Raw genomic sequence first — 15000 nt, 5'->3', positions numbered from 1 at the left:
GTCCGGAGGAAAAGAGAGAGGGTTTTATTGGTAGCTATTAAAATGTCCATGTTGATGTTTGTTGATTTGCATTTGAGATGGATATTTATCTTATGTATGTAATTCTCCGTCATTAAAGGCTTTATAGCTTCCTGGATGAGTGTTCCGTGAACGCACCTTGATGCAGCGAGCCACCAGGTTGGCGATGAACTCCAGACAGCTGCCCTCCAGCCCGTGGAAGATCAGGTTCCCATACTGCTCCACCTGAGAGAGGACAGGGGGGGTTAGCGGATCCAGAACTAGTCTTGCACTATGTTACCTGTTTTATTTGTTCTATGTCCTATACAGTGGCGGTTCTACAACATTTGACATGGGGGGGCAAGAGGTCATGCCAGGGTGGCACGGGAGGACGGACCGTACGTGGTATTTTATAATGCATAACCTATTTATTGTTAAATCATGCCACAAGTGTCCTTAATGCACAAGAGAAACAAGGTGTTCAGACACACACACTCACATATAAAACAGCAGAACGTACTCATGATACCCTAGAATTCTGTTCACTGTAAGTACAGTCAAAGTACTTAGTAATAATTAAGTACACAAATGACTAAAGGTGACACATTTCAACATGTGTCCGTACTGAGAGCTGCTAGATTGAGCTGCTGTGATGGAACATGTGAGGAGAATGAGAACATGCCATGTGGTCCAGCTGGAGTCTCCTCACCCCCTGCTCCCCGCCTCTGGCCCTCTCTCTGACGCTTCTCACATACATGTCTTCTTCTTCACTAATATCTTCATCTCCTCCTCTTCCTCCTGCTCCCCTCTCTTCATCTCTCTTCTCCTCTTTCTCTTTGTCCTGATCTCTTCTCAGATATGTCTTTGTGTTGTTGTTGAATCACTCCAGTTACTCTGGCCTGCAACACTTGTGAAAAGCACTGGTAAAATGCTTGTATAACTTTACACGTTAGGGCCATGTAGCTGATAAGTAGATATAATAAATATGAAATCAGAAAGTATTTATCAGCGCACACAGGCAGCTGCGTTTAGATCCAGTTTGACTGTAAGGGATGTATCCTGGTTTCATGTATCAGCCTCATTGCTGTGATGTGTAATTACGTGGATTTAATAGTACCGCATTATCTCCTATATATATATATATATATATATGTTGCTCTGTTGGAGGCGCCTGTGACTCACGTTTTTCATTGCCATATCTACACTGATGTGCTCATGACAATAAAGCCTTGAAACTTGAAACTGACGGACAAAAGTGTTTCGAGACTTGCAGCAATAATAAGCTCCGCCTTGACCCGTGGTCCAGAGTCACATGGTACGTTTACTCCGTCACTGGACTCTGTGGCTTAGAGGTACGTCAGTATTTCTATTATCTTTCACGGTCAACTTGTGAGATGTTAATATTGAATTTTTGATCATTTTCTACAGTTTTTTTTATTTTTCACACTGTGTGCAAAGCCTTGTTTTAACATGCTGCTGTAACGGAAAATAATCCACATTTAGGATCAATAAAGTCTTATCACATTATACTTAGGAAGGTACCATGTTGTTATCAAGGGGAAGTCAAAAACAATAATGTTATTATTATAATGATATATTATGGTACTTGTTGATGAATTAGCCGAACCATAAAAATAATACAAATTATAAATGACAGCTTTAGAAATATAACTTCTTGCTAACGTTTCTCCCATAGATCCATAATCATTTTTGACATTTTATTGACTTACAATCAAATGGAAAATTAAACATGGATTCATAAAAAACAAACAGTTGCAGCTTTAACTTCCTGAATGCTGCAGAGATGAACAAAGCTGTGAAACATATTTTACCGTCAGACTCGAGTCATAGTGGATCAAAGCATCAGCTAACTGTCACACATACATTTACTGTACGTACAGACGCTGCTGCTGCTGACTGTTCTGTCAAGTGTGTTTTGTTAGTTTCCCACCAGGGGGCGCTGCAGCTGCTGCTTTAACCTCCTTCCTTGTATCTGTCCATCACTTCCTCTGCCTCTCAATTCTCCTGCTGCAGTCTTCCAGCTTCCTCCTTACATTTTACTCATCTAATCCATGGATGTATAATAACATCTAATCCCTCAATCCCTCGCGGTGTTTTCTGTGTGTTTGCATCTATTTGTGTGTGTGTGTGCGCGTGCGTGCGTGTGTGCAACACGTTCTCACTCCCATCCCGTCACATATTGACGGACGGTCAGGGCCCCTCCCCGTCACTCTATAGAGAGGCGAAGTCACGCCCATCTACTTCCGGCCCATGGGACCCCGGAAGCGAAAAATTAACATTGAATTCAATGGAGAGAGAACACGTATCTTTTGATCCCGTTTGAATTGTGCCACGAACTACACATATGATGTTTGTCAATCTTAAACAATAAGTTCCATGTCAAAAAAGTCACATTTTGTCGTAAAACTGTTGAAATATAAGACTATGAAAAATACGCGACTACAAAGACTACAAATCCCAAATCCCATTCTGGCTCGCGTAAGTGATGTCACAGGCGATAATGCTCCAAGTGGTTGCGACTCGTAATTAAAGCGAAGAAGAAGAAGATCTCATAACTGATTTATTCCCTCCAATAAATAAGAGATTGCTAAAAATAAATTCACTTTTACAAGATGCCTGTGTGCTTTGTACCAGGTTGTAATCACATAAGTGATCATACCACTTGCTCGTTCTATCGATTCCCGTCTGATGAAAGGACCAGGAGTCGCCGGATCAGACATCTCAGGTAATACACATGTTGTGCATGGAACACAGTCAAGCTAGCTACCTAGCTAGTAGCGACGAGTAGCGAGCACGTTAGTTAGCATTACATTACTTTAGTGATGGTAGCCTTACCATGACATTATTATTTTATTACATGAAGTAAACTAAAGCAAACAGATATTGTTCTAAACTGTATTAAAGTAAACAGGTATTATCTTGAACTGTATTGAAGTGAACATGTATTATTTGGGACTGTTTTAAAGTAATCCTATATATATAAACCTTCTTACATACACTTTCCCAGACACCCTAACACACACACACACCACACACACACACACACACACACACACACACACACACACACACACACACACACACACACACACACACACACACACACACACACACACACACACACACACACACACACACACACACACACACACACACACACACACACACACACACACACACACACACACACACACACACACACACACACACACACACACACACACACACACACACAACACTCCCTGACCAAGATATCAACACACACACACATACACTTTCCCAGACACCCTGACACACACAATACACTCCCTGACCAAGATAACACACACACACACACACACACACACACACACACGCACACACACACACACACACACACACACACACACACACACACACACACACACACACACACACACACACACACACACACACACACACACACACACACACACACACACACACACACACACACACACACACACACACACACACACACACACACACACACACACACACACACACTTCATCTTACCAAACACACACACGTCCCTTTCAAGGTTCTTTTTGGGGCCAATATAATCTCAAGTACTGATAGCTTTGCATGACATTCTTCTGGACGTGTTTCATTGTGATGACAGTGAGTCAATCTGTTTGTTGGAAAGACAGTAGTTGAGTGATTACTGAGAGAAAATTATTAGAAGAGATAATTATTCAAAGTGTTGTTACTGACCTTTTTCTCTTGTATTTCCTTTCCCTCACCTGTAACTGCTGAGACCCTGAGGAACATGCACACTGACCTGCTCTGGCAACCTGATTTCCACTGTACGTAATAGTATTTGGTTATGGTATATTATTTATATACATCAAAGGCACAATGCACCCCCAGAGACACACATGTATTGAGTGTGATATTGTGCATAGGTCAAGTGAAATCATCTTTACATACTAGAAAACTGTAGGAGCGGCAACTTGTTTTGAAATTGAATTTTTAATATCCGATAATGAAGTTGATCTGTTTTCTTTATTCTTCTCTCTTCCCAGCTCCATCCATCACCGTGCTCTGTTCCTGCAGGTCCTGCTTGCTAATCAATGCTTTATTTTTTTACACAATTACAAATAAAGTCAATGTATTGTATGACATGAAGTTGTGCTTCATTCGGAGTCGATAATAAATTCATTCTGCCTTCAACTGCACAATTATTGTGGACTGCACCGACATCCATGTAGCTGCCCCCCAGTAAGATGAACCAAGCAAAGAGGGTCATGCCCAAGGACATCCAGCTGGCGCGCCGCATCCGCGGAGAGAGGGCTTAGACTGACCCGAGACCAGCACACCCAAACACAACGGCTCTTTTAAGAGCCACCTACATTTTCAAAGAGTTGCAATCCTACGTTATTATAATGATTAAACTGGTTCATGTGTCACTTAGTTTACTGAACCGTGATGAATGAAAGAAATGAGTGAGGTCGTGGTTTACTGAAGACATTAATATATGAGTAACAGGTCAGTGTAAACACCAGCTTCTGTCAATTATGGATCACTCAAACTATATATATAAAAATATGTAATAAAGTTCTAAAACAAGTATTCGGTATATTCCTTGATAGCTTTTGGAGAAGGTTGTTTTTAAGTTTACTAAAATCTATCGTTTCACTTTATAAAAAGGAACAGGTGAGTAGAGCATCATTGAGTTTCTTATTCTGTCAGTAAATTATCCAAATGAAATGTTTATCATTATTTTATTCAACCCTAAACAAATTGATTGTACCTTTTTAATAATGACCTTACATGGTTAAGTTAAATTAACTTCAGAAAATCAAATCTGTTCTGAGAAAAAACTACTAAATGTTTAAAGATAGGAACTTGCCATCCCACTGAAAAACAGTCCGTAGAGATTTAAAGGCGTAGTTGTAGTTCAGTCCAACGTTTCATTTGGATTCATTTCTCCAACGGTCAACTATTTTCATAAAGAATATATATATTTTTCAAAGTCAACTTTATTGTCAATCTTACTCAGTTTGTGTTTATAGACAGAGATCAAAAATACTTTTAAATCAAATAAAATTATACAATTTACAGATATGTATACAAATATATATATATATATCCTATATAATGATGGTGGACACTTCACCTCCAGCAGGGCAGATGGCTGCACAAGTCCATCGGGGGATGCTCCCAAAACACTGACTCACTCACAAAGAGACCAGACTCGAACACTGTCTCCTGATAGGCCTGCACAAAAGCCTTCACCCCTTCGGCCTCGTTTACAACCCCCCAGTTGACAGCCATGACTCCGTCCAAGTTGTACCCCCCGAGCACCCTCTTCATGAGGGACGCGCATGGAGTGGATGAAAGTCCCGACCGCAGCACAGCACCAAACTTGCTGGCTGTCAACCTGCCCCGCCTGTGTAACTGCCACTTTGTCCGCTGTCCTCCGGTGGCTGTCTGGATGGCAGCTTGCTGGTCTCTGCTCAGTCGCATTGAGGCAAGAATTGCCTCAAGCCCCCATGCCCCTTCACCAGCTCCGGCACGGTGACAATGGCCTGATGTTGAGGCCGCGGCTCTGGCTCAGGTGACAAAAGCCATGCCATGCCACACTGTGCGCCCCTCAGTGCAGACCTGAACCAGTCTAGATCCTGAGTGGCGATGTCTCTGGCCAGTGGGTTGTATGTCTCCTCTCACTGTTGGTAGAGTTGAGACACCGGCTGGACTACTTTGGAAGTGCCAGGCTTCCTCCACTGGCACTCAACATCTGTGGAGCTGATCTGCCACATGGCACATTGCCAATGCTGCAGCGTGGCTGCATTTGTACATCCCCCGTGCACAATCACAGACAGCGCTCTGCATCGCGCCATCGCCTCCCATGCAGATCTGTACAAATAAAGTAAGTACCATGTTTGTTAGCATGCTATAATAGATTGAATGAGCAATAATACAAGGATGGTCCGGATCTGGGGGTGGGAGGGGTTATTTTTCCATAGTTTTGTCTGATTGTTATTGTTGTTTGTTTTTTCTGTATTTTTTGTAATGTGTGTTGTATTGGTTGTGATTGTACATTGTATTTTTCTAAATGTGTATGAATACATTTTTGAAAAACATTTGATCAACAATAAAAAAGGATTTGGTCAGGATCTAGACTCAGTGTGTAGTTTATTAATTAATCAATGCTCTCTACATTAGGAAAACACATACCAGTGCACCCGAGGGAGTCACGCACAGCTGTGCCTGGATAACCAAACAAATTGACAAGATAACCAAAACCCTTGAATCTACACACAGCAAATAAACTCAAATGACACAACGAGATGTAAAAGGAGATCACACATACAGTATAGTCGATATAAAACTGGCCGCTTCAATCTGAAGAGCAACTAAAACAAAACACTGGAGTGTACCTTGTTCTTGTGAACACTAATGTTATCCACAGCATACACAGAGACCACGAAGTTCGTAAGGAGAAAACTAGTTACTGAAACAAAACACGTTAGTGTACCTTGTTAGCTAATGTTAGCTAGCTGACATTAACGTTACACATTGCACTCATATTACTCACCAACATCTTGTAAAGCCGGTCCCGCTGCTCTTACAGAACCGAATAACTCCCCTTTCGTGTATGTACAGCTCTCAACGTGTCCAGACTTGTAGTCACCTCGTTTTATACTTTTATTCTCATTCTGAAAGAAACAGGTGAAATTTGCTAACGTGACGGCCATCTTTGTGATGGTGACGCGTATTGTGCGAGACCAAGAGACCTGTAGTTCACTCAGCGGTTTCACACAAAAAAATGTGTAACTTCACAGTTTTACGACACATTTTAATTTTTTTGACTTGCAAAATATTCTTTTAAATTGACAAACATCATATGTGTCATTCGTGGCACAATTCAAACGCGATCAAAAGATAACCTTTCTCTCTCCATTGACTTCAATGTATAATTTTACGCTTCCGGGGTCCCATGGAGGCTCCCGGAAAGGGAGGGACTTCGCCTCTCTATTACGTACAGCGGACCCCTTGACCGTCAGGCTTCTACGGGCAGGGCGTCCCATAGACCTTCATAGACCACGTGATCAACAACAATGGCCGCCCTTCGTGTTATTCTCGGTGGAAAATGCCTATTTTAAGGTTCATTTGGCCATTAAAATGTGTTTTGATGTCATTTTATGCGATTAATGAGTTTTTATTTCTGATTATTTGTGCAGTACATGTACATGATGTTTAGTTTGCTAGTTATGACGAAGATTACTTCATGAATGTGTACACATGGTTGCTAACGTTTTTTGGTGGAAATGTGTTTTTTCTAGGGCTGTCAAGTTAACGCGTTAATAACCACTAATTATTTTAACGCGATTAACGCATGTGTATTTTTTTCCACGGCCGCCCCGTAGTTTCAGAGCGCATCGAGTTTAAAATACCATCTACAAGCTGATGCTGACAGCCCCGCTCCTGCCGCCCGCTTGTGGCAGACCACACTTCCACGCTCACTGGCAGGCACCGACTGGCCATCGGGAGGAACCGGGAGGGTGTATGTTTGTGTGGCCTGAGCGAGCGAGAGAGAGACCTTACGTGCATTGTTGTTGTTAGCATCTGGTGCTAGCTAGCTGCGCTAACGGATATAAGGAGCTGTTTAAATGAAAACAGAGGAGCGACATTTCGCCACAACTGCGCCGAGCACTTGACTTGATGCAGGAAGCAGACAGCGGGACATTGTAGGAGAAGTCAGCACACTCAGCTAGTGTTAATGCGCGCAACATTCGCAGCGTCCAGGCAGCTCCCGTTCGAGCATATGCCTTGAGTTGCACATAGCTCCAACGATCACACACACACACACACACACACACACACACACACACACACACACACACACACACACACACACACACACACACACACACACACACACACACACACACACACACACACACACACACACCACACACACACACACACACACACACACACACACCACACACACACACACACACACACACACACTTTGTATTGTATGAGAGGTTCCAGGTTGAATTGAGGCGAATATTTGTAATGTTTGTAATGTAATGTTCAGAGGTTTAATATTCATGAGAATATTTGTCATTGTTCAAATGATAATAAACATTTGCATAAAGCATATTTGTCCACTCATATGTTGATAAGAGTATTAAAAACTTGAAAAATATTCCTCTAAGGAATATTTAGAACAGATAAAATGTGCGATTAATTTGCGATTAATCGCGATTAACTATGGACAATCATGCGATTAATCGCGATTAAATATTTTAATCGACTGACAGCCCTAGTTTTTTCACAGCAGAGTCACCCTCTGTACTTGGACTTATTGGGAGAATCTAAAGGCAAGAACATCCCAAATATTCATTTAGGTCTTTATTTTAGACCTTTAGTGTTGCCGTCTGTGAGGAAAATGCATGGGGCTCAGAGCCTCAGGATACTGAAATCTGTATTTTTTAAATCTTTTTTTCCTTCTAATTTGCTATTCTTTTCAAAATAACACACTGTTATTTACTCACCAATAACACACAATTATCCTTGCTTTTATTTATTGGTTTAATTCCATAATCTCGGGCTTTTTTGGCGTCCGTCAGGAACTGAATTTCAAAATAAAAATAACCGGAAACAGACGTAGGCCTATAAGGGACATTTCGAGCATCATTGCGATTGTCAACATGTTTGAGTTTAGAATGGCCGAAGACACTACACTACCCATAATCCCCAGCTATCGTTTAGGACTACAGTCCCCGTGATTAATCTTCAAGGTCTGGGATTGGATGTTGGAGTGGCAGTGCGCCAAGGTTACAGCGTCAAACAGCTGTTTGAAATGTAACAAAACCACGCCAGACTATCCAAAACTGGAATCGAACGCCCCCCCAGAACTACACACTACACACTACACTGTTGTGTTTCGCAAAATGTTCTATGGGACGTCTCTACTGAACGTTTTCGTTTTTCCCACAATTAGAAGTTGCCAGTATTCAACACATTGGGGAGGGGCCCTGACTGTCCGTCAATATGTGACGGGATGGGAGTGAGAACGTGTGTGTGTGTGTGTGTGTGTGTGTGTGTGTGTGGTGTGTGTGTGTGTGTGTGTGTGTGTGTGTGTGTAACCGGTCTGGTTTGACGCCATATGTGGTCTCTGCGTTGTGTATGCGTTGTGTAAATGAGAACGACTTCCTTCTTGCCAAACGGGATTTATTCTCTGTGCAAAACAGAATATAACAATTAGAGCAGGAAATCGCTTCATCAGCTTTCTGGCTTCACACTTCTCCTCAGTGCAGCCTGAAGCTAACTCAGGAAAGTATACATAACAAACAATACAATTTACAGTTACAAACACAAAAAGAATACCCACATACCTGTGCAAAACAGAATATAGCAATTAGAGCAGGAAATCGCTTCATCAGCTTTCTAGCTTCACACCTTCAGTGGAAGAAAACACCCACATGTTAGGTTAGCTTAGCTAAACTTTAGAAAGCTCCCAAACAGTTTGAAGCGCTGCACATTATATAAACTAGTCACACACGGCAAAATATAAATATTAACTGCAAATAGGTTTGGCTTGTGTGAAGTGTAACATTAAACAATCTATTAACATATAAAATACAACAGTTATGACCAGGGGTGAAAGTGGTTTGAATTTCTTGCAGGTACTATAATGCTACCCCGACCTTCATTGGTTCATATTGTTCTCCTCCCGCCCCCAGCTTCATGCATACCTGAACACAAACTTCACAGCCTAAACTTCACTCCACTTCACTAACCCTAACCCTAAACCAACACAGACAGTTTTGCTATGCAAAATACGCCCTAAATCAGCAGAATTTGCATGCTGCAGGTCAATCAAACTCTCAAAGTCTGTGAAAGGCTTGTTGTTCTTGGCCACATAATAGGCTGTCATGAATACCTTGGCAGTAGACTCAAACAAAGACTCCTGACTACTCACGTTCATGTTCAGAAGAATATCTTTCTTTGCTGTCTGAAGAATCTTGACTGCTTCATTATGTGCTGCAGAGTTCTTGTGCTCACGGATTTTTTTGCGCAGTGATGAAAGCTGGACATCCCTTGATTGACCAGCTGGGATTATCTTTCCATCAGCCCACTGAATAGCAATATTAACACCACGTGATGCCATGACACCCAGATCCTTCACATCATGGCATGGGGTACAGCCTTCCATTGTGAGCATACATCCATTCATTTTTCTGTTTGAACTGTTCATATTGTTCTTCTTTCCATATAGAAGGGTATGCAGTAGCGCTAGCATCACCTGTGGTGGCCTTCTGAGGGACCTGCCTGCCACTTCTTCTGTCTGAGTCTCCTCTTCCTCCCTCTGGGCCTCAACTGTTATAAATTAGAATACAAATGTATAACTAAATTCAGCAGACAGTCAAAAATGTACAATGTCTCTGTCTTTCTTAGATTTTCAGAATATTGGTTACATAAATTAAAATACTAATAAAATAAAATGTATGCAACAATGTGCAGATTAAAATAGAAGATATCAAAAGCAAAAATATTTAATGTTATATTTAAGATATACAGTTAGCTAGTTAGCTAACTTATTATACATCATGGCCAGGTTCATTCTCTGGGCTAAATAAGCAGCATCACCTGTGTCATCTGTGGGCGTTGTTTTCTAATTTTAAGCACATTCTGAGTTTCTTCATCTCTCTCCTTTCTCTTAAACATCTGAAGAATCGTCGTTTGCATTTTTGCTTTAATTACCACGTAGCCTAATTTTCTAGCTGTCATTCAGTCACTCTATTCCTTTCTCCTCCCGCTGTTCTGATCAAGTGTGAAAAAGCAAATACCCGCTCTATCGAAATCAGTCGGAAGTCTCAACGGCTCATTTCAAAATAAACGTGGATTTGCGTAAAAAACTATTTTAAACAAACAAAGTCTTGGCTTTCAGAATATGAAACTTTGATTTCCAAAATCACACGATAAATACATTTTTGAAGCTTGTAAAGGGACGAAGACAGACAGCTCTCACTCGCAATCTGCTCTTCCAGCAGCGCCGCCCCCCCTCCCTCCGGCTGAAATTATTAATGTAAGGTGTATAGTAATCATAGATAACACGGCAGGGTCCGTGACAGTTTGTTTTCATCTGATTTCAATTAAACAAAGTCTTGGCTTTCAGAATATTAAACTTGTTTCGGCAAATTCAGATGATAAATACAACTTTGAAGCTTGTAACGGTATAATTACAAGCGGAGAACGGAGTAACTTAACGTCACTGCAGGCTTAACAACAGCCGGTGTTTCTCGCAGTGTTGTAGTCAAGTCACCAATTCACGAGTCCAAGTCACCCTCGAGTCACCACTCTTCGAGTCCGAGTCCAAGTCCGAGTCACCAAGGGAGAGTCGTAGTCGAGTCCGAGTCCAAGTCCGAGTCACCCAAGGAGTGTCCAAGTCGAGTCCGAGTCATCATTACCTGTGTTCGAGTCCGAGTCCAATTCCGAGTCACTTAAGAAGAGTCCAAGTCAAGTCCGAGTCACAAGTCTTCATGTATTAATCTTCGTGGATATATGTTTTGAAATGTAGCTGCTTCTCTACATTGCTGTTATCCTGTCTATTGAACTGCTGTGAAGCGAGTTTGGCTACAATTCTTGTAATAGGTGCTATACAAATATAAAGCTTATTTCTAATATTAATATTATTATTATATATAAATAAACTATATTTAAAATGAGTTACCTTTTAGAGAAGTGATTATATTTGTATGCCAATATTTTTCTATGGTAAAGTTTTCGTTTTGCACTTTTATTTTGATAGTAATAGGATTGGGACTCTTATTTTGAAGGAACTTTTACGGGTTAAATCAGTTTACCGATAAAGATTTAGCCCCAGAAAGCACATGGCTACTTAGCATGCAAAATGATGTCATTATGCATGTTAAGTAGCCATGAGCTTTCGTGTTATCGGCTGAATCTTTATTTATTGATTAGATCACGTTACTCTGATGATAGTGTTCAAGACAGCCTATATGTCTGAACTCGATCCTTAGAGTAATGTGTTACGGAGCCTTCTCTTCTATATTGTTTCCACATAACGAGCATTTTGCTCTGCTCTTTTCCAATGTGGAAGCAGAATGTGTGAAAGCATACAGCATGATGCGGGGTGTGTCTGTAGACATCTCTAGACTGGAACAGCGGGGCCCAGTACGTGAACTCGCCATACAGGATAGAGGACATCAGACTCCAGAGAAAATGTGCTCGAGTCCGAGTCCAAGTCGGAGCGTCAATGTACGAGTCGAGTCCGAGTCATCGTGGGGGGGGGAATTCACGAGTCCGAGTCCGAGTCCAAGTCATCCTGTGCGAGAATTCACGAGTCCAAGTCCAAGTCGCGTCAATCAGTGCCCGAGTCCGAGTCAAGTCACGAGTCCCGAAAATCGGCACTCAAGTCCGAGTCCAGGACTCGAGTACTCCATCTCTGGTTTCTCGTGAGTCCCCGGGAAACACACACACACACACACACACCACACCACACACACACACACACACACACACACACACACAACACACACACCACACACACACACACACACACACACACACACACACACACACACCACACACACCACACACACACCACACACACACACACACACACACACACACACACACACACACACACACACACACACACACACACACACACACACACACCACACTCCGAGCTTCCCCCAGACCAGTAATCCAAACCAAAATATCTTCCCTTCGTATTATAAATTCCACGGGTGGACCTGTCAATTCTTCCTGGTCCTCCGGACCGCCTGGAAATCTCTTACCGGTACTAAGGACCGGGTAGGACCGGCACACTTTCACCACTGGTTATGACACCACTCGTTCCACTTACTTCTCCTCAGTGCAGCCTGAAGCTAACTGAGGAAAGCTGCGCGAGTCTGCAGAAATGTGCCGGTGCCAAGAGTACCAAAATAAAATATACTTTTCAAAATAAAAGCATCTAAAATATAAAGTGACAGTGACAAGTTTTACAAATAAAGTATGGACAATGATTTTACTGAAATATAAACAAGTGAAGTTATACATCGGTTACACTAACGTTTCTCCCATAGATCCATAATCATTTTTGACATTTTATTGATTTACAATCAAATGGCAAATTAAACATGGATTCATAAAAAACAAACAGTTGCAGCTTTAACTTCCTGAATGCTGCAGAGATGAACAAAGCTGTGAAACATATTTTACCGTCAGACTCGAGTCACAGTGGATCAAAGCATCAGCTAACTGTCACAACATACATTTACTGTACGGTACAGACGCTGCTGCTGCTGACTGTTCTGTCAAGTGTATTTTGTTAGTTTCTCCCACCAGGGGCGCTAAGCTGCTGCTTTAACCTCCTTCCTTTTATCTGTCCATCACTTCCTCTGCCTCTCAATTCTCCTGCTGCAGTCTTCCAGGCTTCCTCCTTACGTTTTACTCATCTAATCCATGGATGTATAATAAAATCTAATCCCTCAATCCCTCGCGGTGTTTTTCCTGTGTGTTTGCATCTATTTGTGTGTGTGTGTGTGTGTGTGTGTGCGTGTGCGTGCGTGTGGCAACAAGTTCTCACTCCCATCCCGTCACATATTGACGGACGGTCAGGCCCCCTCCCCGCCACTCTATTACGGACAGCGGACCCCTTGACCGTCAGGCTTCTACGGGCAGGGCGTCCCATAGACCTTCATAGACCACGTGATCAACAACAATGGCCGCCCTTCGTGTTATTATCGGTGGAAAATGCCTATTTTAAGGTTCATTTGGCCATTAAAATGTGTTTGTGATGTCATTTTATGCGATTAATATGAGTTTTTATTTCTGATTATTTGTGCAGTACATGTACATGATGTTTAGTTTGCTAGTTATGACGAAGATTACTTCATGAATGTGTACACATCATGGTTGCTAAGGTGGTTGCTATGGACGCTGCAACAGCTCCCAGACCACGTGATCAACAACAATGGCCGCCCTTCGTGTTATTCTCGGTGGAAAATGCCTATTTTAAGGTTCATTTCATTAAAATGTGTTTTGATGTCATTTTATGCGAGTAATGAGTTTTTATTTCTGATTATTTGTGCAGTACATGTACATGATGTTTAGTTTGCTAGTTATGACGAAGATTACTTCATGAATGTGTACACATGGTTGCTAAAGTTTTTTGGTGGAAATGTGTTTTTTCACAGCAGAGTCACCCTCTGTACTTGGACTTATTGGGAGAATCTAAAGGCAAGAACATCCAAATATTCATTTAGGTCTTTATTTTAGACCTTTAGTGTTGCCGTCTGTGAGGAAAATGCATGGGGCTCAGAGCCTCAGGATACTGAAATCTGTATTTTTTAAATCTTTTTTTCCTTCTAATTTGTTATTCTTTTCAAAATAACACACTGTTATTTACTCACCAATAACACACAATTATCCTTGCTTTTATTTATTGGTTTAATTCCATAATCTCGGGCTTTTTTGTCAGGAACTGAATTTCAAAATAAAAATAACCGGAAACAGACGTAGGCCTATAAGGGACATTTCGAGCATCATTGCGATTGTCAACATTTTGAGTTTAGATGGCCGAAGACACTACACTACCCATAATCCCCAGCTATCGTTTAGGACTACAGTCCCCGTGATTAATCTTCAAGGTCTGGGATTGGATGTTGGAGTGGCAGTGCGCCAAGGTTACGCAGCGTCAAACAGCTGTTTGAAATGGAACAAAACCACGCCAGACTATCCAAAACTGGAATCGAACGCCCCCCCAGAACTACACACTACACTGTGTGTTTCGCAAAATGTTCTATGGGACGTCTCTACTGAACGTTTTCGTTTTTCCCACAATTAGAAGTTGCCAGTATTCAACACATTGGGGAGGGGCCCTGACTGTCCGTCAATATGTGACGGGATGGGAGTGAGAACGTGTGTGTGTGTGTGTAACCGGTCTGGTTGACGCCACATGTGGTCTCTGCGTT

At 41.8% G+C, this 15000-nt stretch overlaps 1 pseudogene; it reads right to left on the bottom strand.

Annotated features, from left to right (window-relative positions):
- The window catches only part of LOC117448530 (suppressor of tumorigenicity 7 protein homolog), a 90191-nt pseudogene that overhangs the window by 8229 nt on the left and 66962 nt on the right, over positions 1 to 15000 (bottom strand).

The sequence above is a fragment of the Pseudochaenichthys georgianus genome, chromosome 6 (assembly GCF_902827115.2).
Source record: "Pseudochaenichthys georgianus chromosome 6, fPseGeo1.2, whole genome shotgun sequence".
NCBI lineage: Eukaryota > Metazoa > Chordata > Actinopteri > Perciformes > Channichthyidae > Pseudochaenichthys > Pseudochaenichthys georgianus.
Note: the sequence above shows the minus strand (reverse complement) of the source record. Positions and strands in the feature narration are given on the sequence as shown.